Source organism: Sorex araneus, chromosome 8 (assembly GCF_027595985.1).
Source record: "Sorex araneus isolate mSorAra2 chromosome 8, mSorAra2.pri, whole genome shotgun sequence".
In the NCBI taxonomy this organism is placed as follows: Eukaryota; Metazoa; Chordata; class Mammalia; order Eulipotyphla; family Soricidae; genus Sorex; species Sorex araneus.
Window position 1 is genome coordinate 57,599,071 of NC_073309.1, and position 14,101 is coordinate 57,613,171.

The following is a 14,101-nucleotide window of genomic DNA, read 5'->3' on the forward strand; positions in this document are numbered from 1 at the left end:
ACAACATTAAAAAAATATTGCTAACCACCATCACCACCAACAAAGGCAAGTTAAACACCAATCTAGCGAATGAAATCTGAATTTGGTGTCAAATAAGCACCCTTCGAATTTATTCCTGGAGTTACTAGAAAGGCCAAAAATCATACATGCCACAGAACCATAACCAGCAATGAACTCTATCATAAAAATTCAGAAAAATGGCTACCCGTAACAGACACTTTGAAATATATGGGAAAGTGAGTTATCTATAACTTTAATATAAATAGGGGAACAAGTACCTGTTCTCACTATACATATGGCTGTCTGTGTTGGGGGGGTGCACTGAACTCAGTGCCCCCCCATATGAAATGTTCCACCATCCTACACCGAACCACATCTCTGCTTCTAACATGTTCTCATTTTAATGGTTTTCTAATTCTAGCTGTTCCTCCAATAATGTTCAGTTATACAAACAAAACTTAATTGTACAAGTCTTTGCACTTTAGCTACCAGGGATCTTAATAAAGACAACACTAAAGCTGAGCATTTAGCTAAACTGGTTCAGGAACCAGACCCTAACTTTAGATGGATTAAGGAGTCCACTCTGGTACAAATGCAGATCTCTTGTCTGGATTCCAGGTTGTGACTGATCCTCAGTCTAAGCAAGGAAGGACTCACGGAGATCTAAGAGGAGTCCTTCTTTGGGTTTTGGGTTTTTGGAGGGTGGTCATACCTGGATTAAGCGTGCATTCAGGGCTTAATCTTGCCCTTGCACTCAGGGATCACTCATGTCAGGGCTTGGGGGACCACAAAAGGATCAAACTCAGGTTGGCTGCATGCAAGGAAAAGTTCCTTACCTACTGTAATCTCTTTCTATCCCACTAATCTTTATTATTATTATTTTTTGTGGTGCCAGGGATTGAATCTAGGCCTCACCCATGTAAGGCGAATGATGTATCATAGAGCCACATTCCCAACCCAAGGTAGTCTTTAACCTCCAGTGGGATGAGTGGCCCTGCAGATATGATGTCACACTAACAAGTGATGTGAGGAACAGCTGACAAACAGCGCTATGCTGCTCCCTGGTGATGACCAAGTCACAGGGTCAATAGGCTACAAATCCCCAGCCCTGTCAGGTCCTCAGAGGTCCAGGAAAGCATTTCCTTATACAATTAACAATCTTCTTAAAATATAGCCAGGGCCAAGACTTTTAAATGTCTAAAACCAAGCATCAGTTCCTTATATGGGGGTGGAGGTTGGGGAGGAATTGAATACTCACTGAGGTAAAGTGATTTCCATAAGCAGCTTACTACGTTGGCATTACGGGATTAAACGGAGTCTCTTCCAAAAGATCATATATGTAATTGCCATATATTTTAATATATGAGACAAATACACCATAGACACTCTCTTCATCAACTTCTGCTTCTTTGCAAAATTCTTGTACATTTATCATCTCTGCAAACTCTGGATGTACTTGTCGTCCGAAGGAAAAAAAACCAAAAAGTCTGAGCTTATATTACAAATCAAAGTAAAAAATGAAAGATCCCAGGGGCTGGAGAGAGTCCAGGGCAGCCAAGAGTACTCCGGGCTATCCCAGGCACTCAGCACAGGCTTATACACCCACGTCCTCCAACCGAGGAATTTCTCAAAATAGTGTTTCAGGGCAATGCTCAGACTCAAGAGAATCTGAGTAAACAAAACCATTCTTCAACTTTGCTCTCACTGAGGTCAGGTGTCAGACCAACTTCTTCACTTCATGTTGGACAATCTAATCTTTGCCTAAGGAAACCATGAGAAGGGGCCCCTGGGACCAATGCTACATACAAATGTAATTACTTACTTGCTGGAGAGGGTCTTGGGATTGAGCATGGCGTCTCTTCTCTTCCATTCTAATAAAGAACTAACTTCAGACTGTATCTCCACGCTACTCTTATCATTAGATATAAAAATCTAAAGAATGAGGCAAATATCAAACTTCAGAAATCAGAAATATTTAAAATTTCACTTGTATCACTTGTCATCCCATTGATCCTCGATTTGCTCAAGCATGCGCCAGTAGCATCTCTATTTGTCCCTGTCGCGTGCTAGTGTAGCCCAATGATATCTGCTCATTCCAGGAACAGGAAGAACCTCAAATCATTCATTTAGGGTTTTGACGAAGAAGTCTGACCATCTCGGTGGTGGGCGGCCACGCGGTCTTTTGACGTCCAATGGAATCCAGCTGGTAAAAGCTCTAGTCCAGCGGTCATCTCTGAATTGCATTACGTGTCTGGCCTATCTGATTTTCGACACCTTGGCAAACGAGACAACGTCCCTGATTCTTGACCGTCAACAGAGGTCAGAACTCCAGATTCCTTCTCTCACTTGAGTGAGATGTGATACTCCTAGCATAGCTCTTTTGATTACTCTTTGGGATACTCGAATAGCGTTCTCATCCTGTTTGCATAGGGCCCAGGTCTCTGAGGCGTAAGTTAGTGCAAGAAAAATGGTGGAGTCGAAAAGATGTGCCCGGAGCTGGAGGTTCTTCGTCCTCTTAAGCATTTCTTCCACACTCTTGAAGGCATTCCCCACTGCTCTTTTCCTCCTGCGCAGTTCTGGTGCCAAGTCATTCCTCATGTTGAGTTCTCGACCCAGGTACACATAGCTGCTGCATTCGGAGATGTCCGTTACATTGAGAGCAAATGGAGTGTCAGGAACTAGTTAGTTTTTCATAAACATTGATTCAGCTGCAGTCCGACCTTTCCACACTCGCGGTCGAAGTCAGACAACATTTGTGCCGCTTGGCTAATGTTTGGCATTATGAGGACGATGTCATCAGCGAAGCGAAGGTGGTGTAGTTGCCAACTGTCTATCTTCACTCCCATTTATTCCCATTCCAGTCATCACATGATGTTCTCGAGGGTGGCATTGAAGAGTTTCTGTGAAATGGTGTCACCCTGCCAAACCCCTCTCTTTATGTCAATAATAACTTCCTTGTAGAATGGTGAGATCCTGGTGGTGAATCTGTAATACAGCTCGTGGAGGATCTTGATGTACTGAGTTTGAATGCCCTGTTTAGCTAGGGCTTCAATGACCTCTTCAGTTTCAACAGAATCGAAGGCCTTCTTTAAATCAATGAATGTTAGACCGAGCGATATCTTGAACTCTTGCAAAACTTTGATGAGTTTGGTCACCGTGTGGGTATGGTGGATTGTGCTGAATCCTTTTTGGAACCTGGCTTGCTGATATGGTTGTCCTTAATCTAGTGTTCTGCCTATTCTATTCAGGATGACTCGCGTGAACAACTTGTAGATGATGGACAACAGGTAGATTGGGCGATAGTTGCTGAAGTCATGGATGTCTCCCTTCTTGTACAACAGAGCGGTCCTTCTGGTTTTCCATTGAGAAGGAACTTTGAATACGGACAGGTAGCATGTGAAGAGCCGAGCCAATGTGTTGATAAATATTGGCGGCACATTCTTCAGGTGTTCAGATCTGACCTTGTCTGGAGCAGGTGCTGTACATGTCTTTACCGACGAAATGGTGTGTCGGATATCAGAAGGAAGGATGTTGGGAACAACATATCCATCCTGCAGAATTTGGTGTGTGGGCAGGTGGACATGGCTGTCGAAGAGATCTGAGTAGGAGCCGTGAATAATCCTCTCCATTGCATTTCTGGAAGATGTGATAGATCCATCGGGATGTCGGAGGGCAGTCATCTTTGTCTTGTAGTTGGTGAAGGACAGGAGAGCATTGTGAATACTTTTCCTGGCTTCTGCCGCATTGGCCAACATTGCTGCTCTTCTCTCTTTGAGGTCTTCTTTTATTGCTTTTCTGCACAGCTTTGTGAGCTTGTGATTGCCTGAGGCTCGTGCCAAACCACGTTGGTGAATGAGCTCAAGAGTTTCCGAAGACAGGCGTCTGTTTGTGGCTTTTCCACTCTCGGCATTCTTTGTGCAGTAATGGAGGTGCTGAACCAGTCGATTGTATCCCTCATCAATGTTGTCAATGACGGCATCTTCCCACGTTGCTGCAATAGTGCCAAAGAGCTCCTATTGGTGTTCATTCTGGGAGTTCTCTCTCTCTTTTTTTTTTTTTTGCTTTTTGGGTCACACCCGGCGATGCTCAGAGGTTACTCCTGGCTCTGCACTCAGGAATCACCCCTGGTGGTGCTCAGGGGACCATATGGGATGCTGGGAATCGAACCCGGATCGGCCGCGTGCAAGGCAAACACCCTACCCGCTGTGCTATCACGCCAGCCCAAGGGAGTTCTCTTCTTAAACTTAAATATTGCTGACCTTTTCCCCTGCTCTGTGAAGTAGAATTTTGCATGAAGGAGAAGGTGGTCCAATCCCATTTGGAATTTTGGGACAAGCGACATCAGTCAGACAAAACCTCCGATTGAATATGATGTGGTCAATTTTGTTGTGTAAATGTCCACCAGGAGATTCCCATGTTCAACGTTAAGCAGGATGAGCAAGGAGAGGCTGATAAAATCTCAGGTAAGAACTAGATTGCCAAAACAAAGAAGGACTAAAATAACTGTCTGTACTTTCAACACACGTCCACTGGCATCGGAAGCATCCATCGAGGACTTGATGAAACAAGTGCAGATGATCAAATAAGACATCATTGGTCTGACTGAAATGAGAAGGCATTGATCACATCACGCCATTTTTGACACTGGAGAAGAACTCTTCCTCGGAACATGTGACAACAGAGGCATCGGTGGCATCAGTGTTATTTACAACACAAATTTGGCTATGAGCATTGATTCATTAGAATGCCTAACAACCCGAATTGGACAATTACACTTGAATAGATGTGGCTCACTGCCGGCAATTTCTATCTTCGTCGTCTACACACCAACATCGAATTACAATGAAGCAGATTGTTCTTCATTGAGAAGTTCTACATGGAGTTGGAGAAGTTCTATAAAGAAGACCACACTTTCTACAAGATCATTGTCTGTGATTTTAATGCCAAGATTGGACTGAGAAGGTCGCCCAAAGAACTCCATATTGGGACCCATGGTCTAGAATGGAACGAACAGTGTGAGAGACTGTCTGAGTTCATCATGTCGACCAAGACCATCCATGGTAACTCACAGTTCCAGAAGGCCAAATCTAAACATTGGTTGAACTGTACAAAAATAAAAAAATCCAACTGCATTAGAAAATGGGGCGATGAAATGAAAAGAAAATATTTACTTTCTCAAAGAAAATATCCAAATGGCCAAAAGGCAAGTGAAAAAATGTTCTTCATCACTAATCATCAGGGAGATGCAGATCAAAAGAAGTATGAAATACCACCTCACACCACAGAGACTGGCACACATCCAAAAGAACAAAAGCTACCGCTGTTGGCATGAATATGGGGAGAAAGGGATTCTCCTTCACTGCTGGTGGGAATGCCAACTGATTCAGCCCTTTTGGAAAACAGTATGGACGCTTCTCAAAAAATTAGAAATATTTTGAGCTTCCATTTGACCAAGCAATACCACTTCTGGGAATATATCCCGGAGATGCAAAAAAGTATAGTAGAAATAAAATCTGCCCTTGTATGTTCATTGCAGCACTGTTTACAATAGCCAGAACCTGGAAAAAACCCAAGTGCCCGAGAACAGATGACTGGTTAAAGAAACTTTAGTACATCTGTACAATGGAATGCTATGCAGCTGTTAGAAAAGATGTCACTGTCACCCCGTTGCTCATCGATTTGTTCGATGAAATTTGCATATAAGTGGATCAATATGGAGACTATCATGTTAAGTGAAATGAGTCAGAAAGAGAGGGACAGACATAGAAAGATTGCACTCATCTGTGGAATATAAAGTAACAGACAGACTGGGAGACTAACACCCAAGAATAGTAGAGATAAGTAACAGGAGGTTTGCTCCATGGCTTGGAAGTTGGCCGCACATGCTGGGGGTAAAGACATTTCAGATAGAGACGGAAACACCAAGTAAAGGGTGTTTGGAGGACCCGCTCAGGATGGGAGATATGTGCTGAAAGTAGACTATAGACCGAACACAATGACCACTCAATACCTTTATTGCAAACTACAACACCCAAAAGGAGAAAGAGAGCAAAAAGAAATGGCCCACCACAGAGGTGGGGTTGGGGAGATGGGGTAGGGGTGGTGGGAGGGATACTGGGATCATTGGTGGTGGAGAATGGGCACTGGTGGAGGGATGGGTACTCAATCTTTGTGTGATTGGAATGCAAGCATGAAAGTTTATAACTCTGCAATTGTACCTCATGGTGATTCACTAACAAAATTTTTTTAAAAAAGCAAAAGAGCTAACTGTTTCGGGGCTGGAGCAATAGTACAGCAGGTAGGACATTTGCCTTGCACGCAGCCGACTCAGTTCGATTCCCAGAATCCCATATGGTCCCTTGAGCACCGCCATGGGTGATTCCTGAGTGCAAAGCCAGGAGTAACACCCCCTGTGCATCACCGGGTGTTACCCAAAAAGCAAAATAATTAAATAAATTTAAAAAATGATCAAAAGAAGTTTTCTTAGAAGAAAGTGTGTTAAGATTGTGGATTTTACTTAATGAACATCAATGCTATTTGGTACTCATGTATATAATATGTACATAAGTACCAAATTATTTAATTCTATTTATTAGTTTATTATTATGTAATTCTATTAAAATTCATTATCAAAGCCTTTGTCAAATGGCTCCCCTTTCCTGTTTTGTTCGGACGAGCTTCACACATGAAGGTACCGGCAGAGGAATCCAGATGTGTGGGACCCAGGGCTGAGACCTCCAAACCTGCTCGGATCAGGACTGGGGCTCTTACGCCCAGATTTCCCATTTTCCAGTAGCTAAGCAGTCATGCCAGCGTACGTGCATTGAAAGTACAAACAATCATTTTATTCTTTCTTCGTTTTGGCATCAAAGGCATCCATTGAGGACCTGATGTTGCAAGTGCATATCAAGTGCGACATCATCGGTCTGACCGAAATGAGGAGACATCAATCACATCACGCCATTTTTGACACTGGAAAAGAATTGTTCCTCGGAACATGTGACAACAGAGGCATTGGTGGCGTTGGTGTCCTTGTCAACATGAACTTGGCCATGAGCATCTATTCATTCGAATGCCTAACAACCCGAATTGGACAATTATGCTTGAATAGATGTGGCTCACTACTTGCAGTTTCTATCTTCGTCGTCTACGCGCCAACTTCCAACTACGATGAAGAAGAAATTGAGAGGTTCTACATGGAACTGGAGACGTTCTATAAAGAAGACCACACCTTCTACAAGATCACTGTTGGTGATTTTAATGCCAAGATAGGTCCGAGAAGGTCGCCCGAAAAACTCCACATTGGGACACATGGCCTAGAATGGAACGATCAGGGTGGAGACTGTCTGAATTTATCATGTCGACCAAGACCATCCATGGTAACTCACAGTTCCAGAAGGCTGAATCTAAACGCTGGACATGGGAGTCTCCCGGTGGACAGTTCCACAATGAAATTGACCACATCATATTCAATTGAAGGTTTTGCCTGACGGATGTCGCTGTTGTAAATGGGATCGGGCCACCGGCTCCTTCGTGCTAAATTCTACTTCACAGAGCGAGGAGAAAAATCTGCAAAATTTAAGACTCCCAGAATGACCACCAACTGGGAGCTCTTCAGCACTATTTCAACAACGTGGAAATATGCTGTCCTTGACAACATCAACGAGGAATACGATTGACTGGTTCAGCACCTCCATGGCTGTGTGAAGAATGCCGAGAGTGAGAAAGCCACAAACAGACGCCTGTCTTCGGAAACTCTCGAGCTCATTCATCAACATGGTTTGGCGCGAGCTTCAGGCAACCACAAGCTAACGTTCGAGCTCACAAAGCTGTGCAGAGATGTGATAAAAGAAGACCTCAAAGAGAGAAGAGCAGCAGTGTTGGCCAGTGCAGCAGAAGCGGGAAAAGTATTTGCAACGCTCGCCTGTCCTTCGCCAACTACAAGACCAAGATGACTGCCCTCTGACATCCCGATGGATCTATCACATCTTCCAGAAAGGCAATGGAGAGGATATTTCATGACTTCTACCCAGATCTCTTTGACAGCCATGTCCACCTGCCCACATACCAAATTCCGTAGGATGGATATATCATTCCCAACGTTCTCCCTTCTGAAATCCGACATGCCATTTCCTTGGTAAAGATGCGTACAGCACCTGGTCCGGACAAGGTCAGACCTGAACACCTGAAGAATCTGCCGCCAGTACTCATCAATACACTGGCTCGACTCTTCACACACTATCTGTCTGAATGCAAGGTTCCATCTCAGTGGAAAACCAGTAGGACCCTTCTGTTGTACAAGAAGGGAGACATCCACAACATCGGCAACTATCGCCCAATCTGCCTGCTGTCTGTCGTCTACACGTTGTTCACTCATGTAATCCTGAATAGAATAGGCAGAACACTAGACAAAGGACAACCATGCGAGCAAGCTGAATCCAAAGGGGATTCAGCACAATAGACCATATCCACACAGTGACCAAACTCATTGAAGTTTCACGAGAGTTCAAGTCGCTGCTCTATCTAACTTTCATCATCTTAAAGAAGGCCTTCAATTCTGTTGAGACTGAGGCGGTCATCGAAGCCCTGGCCAAACAGGGTTCAAACCCAGAATATCAAAATTTTCCACGAGCTGTATTGTGGATTCACCACCAGGATCTCACTATTCTACAAGGAAGTGATTATTGACATAAAGAGAGAGGTTCAGCAGGGTGATACCATTTCACCAAAACTCTTCAGTGCCACCCTCGAGAACATCATGGGACAACTAGAATGAGAAGGAATGGGAGTGAAGATAGATGGTCGTCAATTACACCACCTCCGCTTCATGATGACATCATTTTTATACACTGACCAAACACTGACCAAGCGACACAAATACTGGCTGACTTCGACCATGAGTGTGGAAAGGTCGGACTGCAGCTGAATCTCAAAAGACGATGTTCATGAAAAACAAACTGGTCCCTGAAGCTCCATTTGCTCTCAATGGAATGAACATCTCTGAATGCAGCAGCTACGTATACCTGGGTTGAGAAATCAACATGAGGAACAACTTGGTGCCAGAACTACGCAGGAGAAAGAGAGCAGCGTGGAATGCCTTCAAGAGCGTTGAAAAGGTGGTTAAGAGAATGAAGAACCTCCGACTCCAGCACTTCTTTTCGATTCCACCATTCTTCCTGCACTAACATATGCCTCAGAGACCTGGGTCCTACGTGAACAGGGTGAGAACGCTATTAGGGTATCCCAAAGAGGAATCGAAAGAGCTATGCTAGGAGTATCACGTCTCACTCAAGTGAGAGAAGGAATCTGGAGTTCTGCCCTCCGTTGATGGCCAAGAATCAGGGATGCTGTCTCGTTTGCCAAGGTATCAAAAATCAGATGGGCCAGTCATGTAATGCAATTCAGAGACGACCGGTGGACTAGAGCTGTTACCGATTAGATTCAACGGGACATCAGAAAACCTCGTGGCTGCCCAGAGGTAAAAAACTAGATGGTCAGATTTCTTTGTCAAATCCCTGAATGAATGATTTGAGGCTCTTCCTGTGCCTGGAGTAAGCAGATATCATTGGTCTGCACTAGCACGCGACAGGGACAAATGGAGACATTACTGGTGCCCGCTCGAGCAAATCGAAGATCAACGGGATGGCAAGTGATACAAGTGACAAGAGGTCATACCCAGGGATTGCCCCTGGCACCTTGTGATCCCACCAACAGCCAACATCCAGAGACTTAAAACCAAGCTCCCGGAAGCACAGCATTTTATAGCCTACTTCTCCCTCTGGGAGAACCTGGCAAGCTACTGACAGTTTCCTGCCCACATAGGACAGCCTCGCAAACTCCCCATGGTGTATTCATATGCCAAAACCAGTAACAGTGCTGGGTCTCATTCCCCTGACCCCGAAAGAGCCTCCAATATGGCATCATTGGGAAGGACGAGTAAAGAGAGGCTTCTAAAATCTCAGGGCTAGGACGAATGGAGACATTACTGAGACCGCTTGAGGAATTCAACGATTAACTGGATGATGATGATGATGATGATGATGATTTTGTACCTTCAATACATCCTACACTTCAGATTTTAATATAATTCCCTTATATTTTTATTAGTTTTACTGTTTTTGTCCTGGGGCCACACTGGTTGTGCCCATGGCTTACTCCTGGTTCTGTGCTCAGGGTTCACTCCTGGAGGACCCTGGGGACCATGTGGGGTACCAGGGATAGAATCTGCATGGCAAGCACTTGACCCACTTTACTTCCAACCTTTCTGTTTTAAAAATTAACAGTTTGAGGCTTGCTCTCCAAGCCTTTATTCTCCCTAGAACACACACCTCACTTATCTCTGTGCTTTTTACACTCTGGAGAACCCTTTATCTCTTAAACATATACTTTCTTTTTTTATTAATTATTTTTTATTAATGAATCACCGTGTGGGTACAGTTACAGATTTACATATTTTCATGCTTGTGTTTCAGTCATACAATGCTCGAGTACCCATCCCTCCAGCAGTGCCCATTCTCCTCCACTGGTGACCCCAGCATCCCTCCCACACCCCCATCCCATCGTTCCCCACCCCATCCCGCCTCTGTGACAGGGCATTCCCTTTTGTTCTCTCTCTCCTTTTGGGTGTTGTGGTTTGCAATGGAAGAATTAGGTGGCCATCATGCTCAATATGTAGTCTGCTTTCAGCGTGCCTCTCCCATTCCAAGCAGGCACTCCAAACACATGTTAGTTGGTGTCCCCTTTTCTATCTGAGCTGCTTTTTCCCCCAAGCATGTGAGGCCGGCTTCCAAGCTGTGAAGCAAACCTCCTTGTACTTATTTCTACCATACTTGGGTATTATTCTCCCATTCTGTTGTTTTATATTCTGCAAATGAGTGCAATTCTTCTATGTCTGTCTCTCTTTCTGACTCATTTCACTTAGCATGATACTTTGCGTGTTGATTCATTTATATGCAAATTTCATGACTTCATCTTTTTTAACAGCTGCATAGCATTCCATTGTGTAGATGTACCAAAGTGTCTTTAACCAGTCATCTGTTCTTGGGCACTCGGATTTTTTTTCCAGATTCTGGTTAATGTAAACAGTGCTGCAATGAACATATAAGTGCAGATGTCATTTAGACTATACTTTTTTGCATCCTCGGGATATATTCCCAGAAGTGGTATTGCCGGGTCAAATGGGAGCTGAATTTCTAGTTTTTTGAGAATCATCCATATTGTTTTCCAAAAAGGCTGAACCAGTAGGCATTCCCACCAGCAGTATAGAAGGGTTTCTTTCTCCCCACATCCATGACAAAAGCAGTTGCTTTTGTTCTTTTGGATGTGTGCCATGTGCCAGTCTCTGTGGTGTGAGGCGGTATCTCATACTTGTTTTGATCTGAATCTCCCTGATGATTAATGAGGAAGAGCATTTTTCATGTGCCTTTTGGCCATTTGTATCTCTTCCTTGAGAAAGTTTCTGTTCATTTCTTTGCCCCATTTTTTGATGGGGTTGGATGTTTTCTTCTTGTAGAGTTCAACCAGTGTCTTATATACCCTTGATATCAACCCCTTATCAGATGGGTATTGGGTGAATATTCTTTCCCATTCTGTAGATTGTCTTTGTGTTCTGCGGTGCAGAAGCTTCTTAGTTTAATATAGTCCCATTTGTTTTTCTCTGTTTCCACTTGCTTGGCCAGTGGTGTGTCATCTTTGAAGATACCTTTAGCTTCAATGTCCTGGAAGGTTTTGCCGACCTTGTCTTTAATGTACCTTATGGATTGTGGTCTGATGTTGAGTCTTTAATCCATTTTGATCTGACTTTTCTGCACGGTTTCGGGTTGAGGTGTAAGCCCATTCTTTTGCATGTGGTTGTCCAGTTATGCCAGCACTATTTGTTAAAGAGGCTTTCCTTGCTCCACTTCACATTTCTTGTTTCCTTATCAAAGATTAGAAGGTCATACATTTTGAGTTGTGTGTAGGGATATTCCACCCTGTTCCATTGGTCAGCAGCTATGCCTTTGTTCCAGTACCATGCTGTTTTAATTGTTACTGCTTTGTAGTAAAGTTTAAGGTTGGGGAGGGTGATGCCTCCCATCATCTTTTCCCCAAGAATTGCTTTAGCTATTCGTGGGCGTTTATTGTTCCATATCAATTTCAGGAGACTGTTTGATTCATTTCTTTGAAGAATTTCATAGGTATCCTTATAGGGATCGCATTGAATCTGTATAGTGCTTTGGGGAATATTGCTATTTTAACAATGCTAATTCTTCCTGTCCATGAGCAGGGAATATGTTTCCATTTCCTCATGTCCCCTTTTATCTAATGGAGTAGCGTTTTGTAGTTTTCTTTGTAGAGACCCTTTACCTCCTTAGTTAGGCTGATTCCGAGGTACTTGGTTTTCTGGGGCACAATTGTAAACGGGATTGATTTTTTTATGTCACTTTCCTCTGTCTCATTGTTTGCATATAGGAAAGCCATGGATTTTTGGGTATTGATTTAATAGCCTGCGACTTTACTGTACAAGTCTATTGTTTCTAGGAATTTCATAGTAGAGGTTTTAGGATTCTCTAGGTATAGAATCATGTCATCTGCGAATAATGAGAGCATGATTTCTTCCTTTCCTATCTGGATGCCTTTAATGTCTTTTTTTGCCTAATTTCAATTGCAAGTACTTCCAGTGCTATGTTAAACAGAAGTGGTGAAAGCGGGCATCCTTGTCTTGTCCCTGATCTTAGAGGGAAGGCCCTTACTTTTTCTCCATTGAGGATAATGCTTGCCATGGGTTTGTGTAGATGGCTTTAACTATCTTGAGGAAAGTTCCTTCTAACCCATTTTGTTGAGAGTTTTCATCATAAATGGATGTTGCATCTTGTCAAATACTTTCTCTGCATCTATAGAAATGATCATATAATTTAATCTTTACTTTTGTTGATATGATGGATTATGTTGATTGATTTCCAAATGTTAAACCATCCTTGCATCCCCAGGATGAATCCCACTTGGTCGTGGTGTATGATCTTTTTGATGAGCTGTTGGATTCTATTTGCTAATATTTTGTTGAGGATCTTCACATTGGTGTTCATCAGGGATATTTGCCTGTAGTTTTCCATGTTAGTGGTGTCTTTATTTGCTTTTGGTATTAGGGAGATATGTGCCTCATAGAAACTGTTTGGGAGGGTTCCTGTTTCTTCAATTTCTTGGAAAAGCTTGAAAATAACTGGCAACAGGTCCTCTTTAAATGTTTGGGAGAATTCGCTAGTGAATCCATCTGGGCCTGGGCTTTTGTTTTGGGGAAGACACTTAATTACAGTTCCAGTCCTCCTTAAAGTCTGTTAGCAATTGTTTTAATATTTAACTGGTCACTCATTAGCTGCATATACGTTTAAGAGTGTGATTTCTTCCTATTGTACATAACCCTTGATAAATAGAAAATGACCTTTGCTATTCTTTCTAATCTTTTTCATCCTGAAATCTATGTTGTTGGATACTAGTATGGCCACCCCAGTTTTTTTGAGGGAGTTGTTTGCTTGCAGGATTGTTTTCCATCTTTTCACTTTGAGTCTGTGTTTGCTCTGACTTTTCAGGTGTGTTTCTTGTAGGCAGCAGAGAGTTGGGTTTAGTTTCTGAATCCATTAATCCACTCTCTGTCTATTGATTAGTGCATTTAGACCATTGACATTGAGAGAGAGTATTGTCATGGTATTTTGTGCCATCTTTCTGTAGGGTTTGTTGTTCTTGTAGGATTTTTACTTGTCTTACAGTAGCCTCTTTAGTCCTTCTTTAAGTTTGGTTTTGAGTCTATGAAGTTCCTGAGCTGTTGTTTATCCGTGAAATAGTGTATGTTTCCTTCGAGTTTAAGTGAGAGTTTAGCCAGATAAAGTATTCTTGGTGAGGTGTTCATTTCATTGAGTTTTTTCACTATGTCCCACCATTATCTTCGGGAATGGAGGGTTTCCTCTGATAGGTCTGCTGTAAATATAAGGGGTGCTCCTTTGTATGTGATTTCCTTCTTTGACCTTACTGCTTTCAGTATTGTGTCTCTATCCACGACATCCATCATTCTGACTCTGATATGCCTTGGAGGTTTTTTTTTTGGGGGGGTCCCTTTTTGCTGGCACCC

The 14,101-nt window shown here is 43.1% G+C and overlaps 1 pseudogene; it reads right to left on the reverse strand.

Annotated features, from left to right (window-relative positions):
• The window catches only part of LOC101541810 (kinesin-like protein KIF23), a 97,364-nt pseudogene that overhangs the window by 63,219 nt on the left and 20,044 nt on the right, over positions 1 to 14,101 (reverse strand).